We start from the raw sequence: 8,906 nt of genomic DNA on the forward strand, positions 1-8,906 counted from the left end.
AAGTTTTCGAAAATCTATTACCAAGCGTTTTTTCCTGTCCTGTTTCGTCGAAACCCTTTTTTAACCACCCATATAGGATTATTATATGGTGATCTCGACTTCCTGATGATACCATTTGCCAACAGGTCCTGTATTTCTTTATTGAAAAAATCCGAATAGGCTAATGGATACGGGTATAGTCTAGAATACACGGGGTCTTCATCTTGTGTGCGAATTGATGCCACTACATTTGTGTTGTATGGAAGTACCTCATTGGGATCTGCAAATACCCCGTTAACATTGCATATAAGTTTCGATTTTAGACTTTGTGAGTGTTACCTGGTTCTGAATTTCTACTATTTTTTTATTTGTTAAGTTCCAGTCTTTGGGCTTTATTCACTTCTGCTTTTACAATTTCGGTAACCTGTTCTACATTCATTTTGTTTTTTACTTGTTTTATTCGTTGGTTATTTGGTTATGGGTACTTTACACGGTATGTTTTTTACATATGAGTTGTCACTTCTCCCATACAAAATGTCTGTGCAAAGTGACAACACATATGTAAAAAGCATACCGTGTAAAGTACCCATTAGTTTTATTTGTTGTTGGGTTTTTCACTTTTTGTTGAAAAGTTATTTTGTTGTTGGTTTATTCGTTGTTTATTTGGTTACTTTTATTTATTTTTTTTGGTTCCAATGACGTTGGACGCCAATTACGAAGATTATTTATTCTTTTTTATAATAAACTTTATTTTCCATTTGTTTAATGTCAAGTTGATTATTTAAAGGTGAGTTGATAACTAAAAACTATTTTTAAAACTTTTTCCACAGCAAAATGTTCGATGACAAATCATGGGTTGAATCATGGGTGCAAGTGACATGTCATGGGTGAAAATTCGGGTGAATTACCGATGACATTTACAAGGGAGTGACACACGCTTTCACCAATTCATTGTCATGGCATTTATCACCAGTTCATTGTCATGGCTTCCTGCACCAGTTCATTGTCATGGCTTCTTGCTCCGGTTCATTTTCATGGCATTTTGCACCGGTTGATTGTCATGGCATTTTGCACCAGTTCATTGGCATGGGTTTTTGCACCAGTTCATTGTCATGACATCTTGCACCAGTTCTTTGTCATGACATTTTGCACCAATGCTTTGGATCCGGATGTTCACCAATCAGGAACGGACTTTGCAGTTCAATTTGTTGAACTAATAAGAATACAATTCACAGATGATTTCTATCATCAGATGTTATTTTCCATTATTATATTGATCTGCCAAAATCATATTTATCTCTTCCGATGGCTGCAAGATATTTCTTTCAATTTGGATTTCTGTTTTTCGAATATTCGGTGAATTATGTGCCAATCTCTGCTCCAAGCTCATCATTTGGGAAATCTAGTATAAATTTAAATTCTGTTGTTATTTTTAAACGACTTATGTCATGTTCACACGAGCGCTTCAATTACGTTGTTAGCCTGTCGAACGACGTACACGAATTAACCCATTTCCACGACAACATTCGTAATTAACAGAAACATAAACTAAATTTCCTTCATTTTTGTTTCCTTGTTTTCACAAAAATTTGAACCGAAAACACATAAAATATACATTAAGTGAATAGGAAAAGCAATAGACTGTCCTTCAAATGTATCTTCTATATTTAACTACACACATTTTTTCAATAAATTCTGAATAATTTTTTATATGTTTCTATGTTTTCAATATATTTTTATATGTTTCTATTTTGAAAATTAAAGAGAGAGAGACATGTCAAAACAATGTTTGTGTATACAGACTTTCAGTTATTTCTTTCCTTTTTGTTTCTGATTTTTTTACGCGATTTTGAATTAATGGACAAAAAATGTTCGTGGAATTAAGAAGGAAACACAACCATCTTCCTTCTGCATCTATATAAAATGTTTAGTTCATTAATTTTCATTCATCTTTTTCCTTATTTCTAAAAATTTTTGTGTTTTCAACAAATTTTTCAATTTTGAATTTAGACATGTCATAATTAATTTTTTCGACAAATTCTCTCATTTTTAGGGATGGGACATACTTATTCGTCGTTCAGAGAGTATTTCTAATCGAACAACGTAGAAAGATCGTCGTTCGTTCATATAATTTTGGAAATAAATTTGGGTAAATAAGTTATTTATTCGTAGTTATGGGTCGAACAACGAATAGGGAACGAACGACGTACCGTGGAAACGGGCTATTATTATGTTAGTTACCATCAAGACAATCAGCTGTATTCTTACTTTTTTGTAAATTTAGTTTTCAAAATGCAATAGGTTCTACTCATGAAATTTGAAATTTCGAAATTTGCTACCATAAAATACTGCTTTCCATCAAACAAAACAAACAAACATTATTCCATAACATCCCATACGGGACAAGGGAGACTTCTCTCATATCAATGAGTGCACCCCGATTCATATTTAGCTCAATGATATGGGACCTACTGTTTATCGCCGAGTCCGAACGGCGTGTCTTAAGACACCACTTATGGAGAAGTTTTTCAAGGCTGAAATACTCAGGAAATGTCGCCAACATTACTGAGGGGTATTTTGCCACCGTTGAAAAATGTTTGATATTGCCTGGCCGGGGAATCGAACCCCCGACCTTCTGCGTGCAAGGCGGGCGTGCATACCATTGCACCACGGTGGCACCCTTTGCTGGCTTTCCATCATAAACGTGTAATAAAAATGCCCTCCGACAGTTCTGAATGCTTTATATTTACAATTTGATTCAAATTTGTTCTATTTTAGAGGATTTTCAAAATGTATTTGCTTCCTGAGAAAATTTTTGGAACGACCCTATTATTCAATATTTTCTTTGACAATTAATGGTCTGTTCCAGAACTGCAAGAATCTACTAATTTCTACTATTTTTTCGACATCATAAAAGAAAAATTGTTATCGTAGTAAAAAATATTAGCTTCTTGCAGGTTATGGAACAGACATTAATTTTCAATAACAACAATAGCTCTGTTCCAGAACTAAAAAGTTTTTACAATTTTTACCACTTTTACACATTTTGCGTTCCCGTACACAATTTACACATTTATATGAAAATCGTTTACGACTTTTACCACTTTATAAAGTACGGGGACAGGCCAAATGTTGTTTTTGTAAATTTGTTAGTTGTTGTAGTTCATGCATATACATACCTTATATGAATTTGCCTTGGTTACCATGTTTAGGTGGCCTCATTTATACTTACTTATAGCACGTTTAGATTTATAAATCTTCAAATAAATCTGAGTTTTAAATCGACTGGATTTAATTCGACGTATATGCTATGGAAATGACATTTTAAATCGAGTGGATTTCGTAAGTCTAAACGAACTATTAGATTGTTCCAAATGCTAATAATATATTTTCAAACACACCGATCTTCTACTTTGTTTTTCCAATTTTGGATGCCATGTTTTGTGACATTATATTCAACTTCCCTCGCGTCGTATAACGTGTCAAATGGCTCGTATTCATATGCCGGTAGCATAATTATCCATCATGTTGACATGGCCCATCCAATGCAATTGTTGCAGCTCGATACGTTATATTATATCGGTGTCGGTTGTGGTTGGAACAGTGTTTATTATTATGTTTGTATGTTCGTTCAGATGCACAAAACAGTACTCTAGCGTAAATTTCATTTCGTTTCATATATTGTCACATATGTACATATATTGTTTTGTGCATCCCTACTCTAGTTCATGAATATCCTTCTTGATATGCCTGGGTGTGTCGGTAGCCAGCAGATAGTGGGATGGCTTTCACGGTGACACCCGAGCAAGTACTGCAAGGAAATCATCTCATTGTGTTGCTGTACCGGAAGAATCTTTGCCTCCTCATGTATATGGTCCACTGAGGAATTGAAGAGGCACCCTGTTGGCATTTTGACCCATTTGAATCTTATCCCACTGTGTACCGGTGTCCGAACAACTGGTACAGCTCGTGTTTTATAGTTCGGTTCTCTCTTGCATCTCTTTAATATCCGCCAAACGAAGAGGTTTCCATAACACAAAATATATTTTCCTTTTTTTAACAATTTGCATAGTATTTTCAATTTCAATTTTGCCACTTCCAACAATTTTATCTGACTTTTATTTTCATTTTAACAATTACTTTTGTAAGTAAACAATTATTCGGGTACATGATTATTTGGTAATTTATTGTACGTGTACTCATTAAATTATTTGAACTCATGATAATATTATGACAAAGATCGGATCTTTCACCACTTCATTTTCACTCATGAAAATTCGATGAAAAGGATCGGATCTTTCACGACTCCTGTTATATATTTGACTTAATTCATTTTACATATTACATACAATAAATTACAACTGTGTTATTAGTATAAGTGATCTCACATACTTGTAAGCACACCTATGATAGTCATAAGCAATGCATAAATAAAACAGTCTCAAAATAACTCTCAACGCGTGGTCATCTCCTTCCTACACCCAAAACATAACAGTGGCGACGAGGATAAAAAAAATTTGTTTGACCGGTCGGTTTGTTTCTTTAGTGCTAGTGCCCTAACAACAAAAATTAATTTTTAACAAAATGCCAAACGACGCGAGTTCAAGTGAAAATATACAATTGCTAATACAGCAACAGCAAAATTTTGCAAGAAGCCTTTTGGAGCAACAACAAAAGTGGATGCAAAATATGATGGACAAATTTCCATCATCCAGCAGCAAAGCAGTACCAGCTTTTCACGCATTTAATAAAGACAGCCAAAATTGGGACTCATATTTGCAGCAGCTAAATCAACATTTTTCTGCTTACAACGTTGATCAGCCGGATCAACAAAAATAATTTTTCTTGTCATGGATTGGTACGGAATTATTTGAATTGCTAAAGAATTTATTTGGTACATCCAACCTGGACGACAAGAATTTCAGCGAGCTAACGGCAAAGTTAACGGAACATTTTTGAATTTCACATCATGTTACAGCAGCAAGGTATGAATTTTTTAAAAGTGAAATGAAGGTCAACCAAACATACAAAGAGTGGATTGCCGATCTCCGTGGTCTTGCGAGAGAATGTAAGTTCGTTTGCAACTCCGAAAATTGCTCTCATAATTACGTCGATGAGATGATACGTGACCACATAATTGTTCATACTCCTCATGATGCAGTTCGCGCAGCAGCTCTACAGAAGCAGCAGTCAACTTTAGCAGATGTTCTTTTGATAGCAGAATCTTACGAAGCAACAACTAAAACAGTAGCAGCGATGAAGGAGAATAACAGTGATCATCACATAAACGTCAATTTAGTGAAAAATAGTGATAAATCAAAAAGAAACAATAAGAATCAAAACAAACTAAAGTCATGCTCTGGTTGTTATCGTTCGCATACAAGAGAAGAGTGTAAATTCAGAAATGCCACTTGTCATAAGTGTAATAAAAAGGGACATATTTCTCCCGTGTGTTTGTCAACTAGGACAAAACAAACTAAGAACAGTGCAAAAAGAAAACATTATCGTCCGTATAATGAAATAGACAGTGTTGAAACAATTTATGGAATTAATGGTGGAATTTTGGAAAATAACTCAAAAATGTACATTGAATTAAAAATTTGCAACAAATCAATAAAATTTCAATTGGATTCTGGTGCTTCAGTGTCAATAATAAATTTAGCCACATATAAACAACTAAACAAACCACCGCTTGTGAAAAGTAAAAGAATTTTACACGGTTTCGGAAAGAAATTAATACCCGTCCTGGGAGAATTACATACTAAAGTAAAATACGGACAAAAAGAAGAAGCAGTGACATTGATTGTTGTGAACATTGAAAATGGAGAAAATCTTTTCGGTATTGATTTATTTAATAAATTCGGATTTCAAATAAAACAAATTAATAGTGTCAAAGAAAACCATAAAGCGAAAATTAAAGACTTGTGTAATAAATACAAATCAGTTTTTGATCCCTCCCTGGGTACCGTAACTGACTTTAAAGCAAATATTCGCCTAAAAGCATATGCAAAACCGCAGTTTTTTCGAAGTAGACAAATTCCATTCGCTCAAATGCCAAAATTTAAAGAAGAAATCGAAAGACTTATCAAATCAAATATAATTAAACCAGTGAAATATAGCCGGTGGGCATCACCCATTGTAATCGCTCAAAAGCCAAATAACGCAATACGAATTTGTGGAGATTTTAAACTTGCAGTAAACCAACAAATTGAAATCGAACAATATCCTTTACCGACTCGTGAAAGTTTACTACATACAATATGGAATGGAAAATATTTTTCAACCATCGACCTGAAAGATGCTTATCTTCAAATGGAATTAGATGACGAATCTAAGGAAATTATGGTAATAAACACGCCTTTGGGACTTTTTCAATACCAAAGATTGCCCTATGGTGTCGCTAGCGCTCCTGCTATTTTTCAAAAATACATAGAACAACTTTTAATCGGTATCGATGGATGTGCTAATTATATTGACGATATAATTATTTTTGCTCCCACAGTTGAACAACATTTTGAACGCCTAGAAAAAGTGTTGAGCATTCTACAATCCAAGGGGATTAAATGCAAATTGCAAAAATGTCAATTTTTGCCAGACTAGATAACCTATCTTGGTCGACAGATTAGTGCGAGAGGAATATTGCCAGATGAATCAGGTGTCGCCGCAGTTAAAAATATTAAACCGCCTAAAAACATCAAAGAATTGGAAGCATTTATGGGTAAAGCAAATTATTATCTTCAAATATTTGGAATTTGTTCGACCTTTTTTCTATTAATTTTAAAATGATAAGATTTTTTGAGCTTGAGGTCTGTATTGTTGTTTTTATTTTATTTTTCCCAATATTTCGCAATTGTTAAAATTGCATCTTCATGGGTATCTACAAATATATAAATATATCACAGCGCAAGTTATTTTTAAATATAAACATTTTTCCAAAAAGATGTTGCAAATTTGTGCTTACATTAAATACGTAAAAATTAATGTCAAGTTATTCTTATAAACTAGCGTAGCTTTACTACCCTTGTCCGTTGTTGATATTGCACTGAAGTTCTTTACGACTTGCATATTCTTTTTTGTGTTAAATGTTTGTAGCAATAGGCTGCATTATCGGTGTCGCTTTTGTAGTTAATTTTCGTAGTTGTTGGTAGTTTGTTTATATGCAGCATCTCTAGCGTTAACCTCTTGTTGTAATTGTTCTCCGTTTCTAATATGCGTACACTGTCAAAGTTTGGTTGATGGTTGTTGTACTTACAGTGTTCCGCAAGTGCCGTCTTTTGAATTGGGTTTTGATCTCGTAATTTAATGTCGGATTTGTGTGCCGACAGTCTTGTTTTTAATTTATTTTTAGTAGTTCCCACGTACATTTTACCACATTTTTCGACATTATTCCCATCACATTCAATTCTGTATATCAAATTGTGCTTTTCAAGTTTTGGAATTTTATCTTTTGTTTGGCTGAAGAAACGTTTAAGAGTATTGTTGCATTTTTGGGCTATGGAGTATTTGTTGTTGTCATAAAGGTCTGAGTGTTTAAAACGTTCTGATATATTTGGCAAGTAAATCATAGTTTTGAATATCTTATCCGTTTTTTCTTTTGTACTTTGGATGTTGTAATTATTGATAAGACTGTTAATTAGTGGTTGTGGAAAATCATTCTTTTTTAGTATTTCTCTAATTTTTATTTATTTATTTATTATAATATTAACAATGTAGTTAATACACTGTTAATAACAGATGAAATAGCATTGGCTACAATGGCCATCAGCTAAAACTGGTAACAAATTCAAATTTAAAATTATGTTATAAGGTTATTTTGATTTGCTTTATGTAGTTATATATTTTGTTGATGTTTGCTGCTGTGGGGTATTTGAGGATATTCAGTCCATCATTGTTGAGGTAGGTGAGGCGGGCATTATTGAAAGAGGTGCATCCTTCTAAAATATGTTGAACGGTGCAGATGCTATTGCAATTTGGACATTTGTTGTCTACATTTTTGTTTAATAGGTGTTGATGTGTAGCTATACTATGTCCCATTCGAAGACGTGAAAATATGCGTATTTCATTTTTATGAACGTTGGTAGGATATACAGGTTTTATATTGTTGGGATTGACTTGGTTGTAGTGGATATGATTATATAACAGTTGCTCCTGTTTGCATTGTTCCTTTAGTTCATGTTTGATATAAGTTTTCAAATCAATTTTTTCGATTATGCTATCGAACATCAAAGGTGCTGTGCATGCATATTTAGCAGCTTTGTCAGCAAATTCCTTTCCTTTAATACCGACGTGACCAGGTATCCAGTATAGTTTTATATTATTGTTGTCGGTAAGCATGTCACGAATTTTGTTTACTGAAGTCCACTTGTTGTTTGATATACACGACACAGCCTTGAGAACGGATAAGCTATCAGTGAAAATAATAGTTTCATGTTTGGAAGAAGCTGCTATGTTAATGGCTTCCAAAATCCCAGCAGCTTCGGCAGTAAAGATGGATGTAAAATCAACAAGGGTTTTAACGGAAAGGATATCTCCTTTGGAATTGACAACAGCGTATGAAGTAGTGCAGCTTGTTTTTGAAGCATCGGTGTATAAAAACTGGTAAGTAGAGTGTTTGGAGGAGAAATGTTGAAAATGTTGTGCGTAAATTTCATTAGGAGTTTTACTTTTCTCTAGAGTACTGAGAGATGTGTCACATGCATTAACTGGAAACATCCATGTTGGGAACTTGGTTTTGAAGCATGTAACCTGCTCCTTAAAATTTACTACATTGTCTTTTATTGAATTATAAATGGCCGATAGCTTTTTAGGTTTCCTTTTTGCTGACATAACTTTAGAGACATCGGAGTAAATAACAGAATACTTAGACGATAGAACTTTCGGCAACAACATATTTCTTGACTCGAGAATCCTTTGCTCAAGAGAAGGTA

This window comes from Musca autumnalis, unplaced genomic scaffold (genome assembly GCF_047663935.1).
Source record: "Musca autumnalis isolate F117 unplaced genomic scaffold, ASM4766393v1 scaffold_4, whole genome shotgun sequence".
In the NCBI taxonomy this organism is placed as follows: Eukaryota; Metazoa; Arthropoda; class Insecta; order Diptera; family Muscidae; genus Musca; species Musca autumnalis.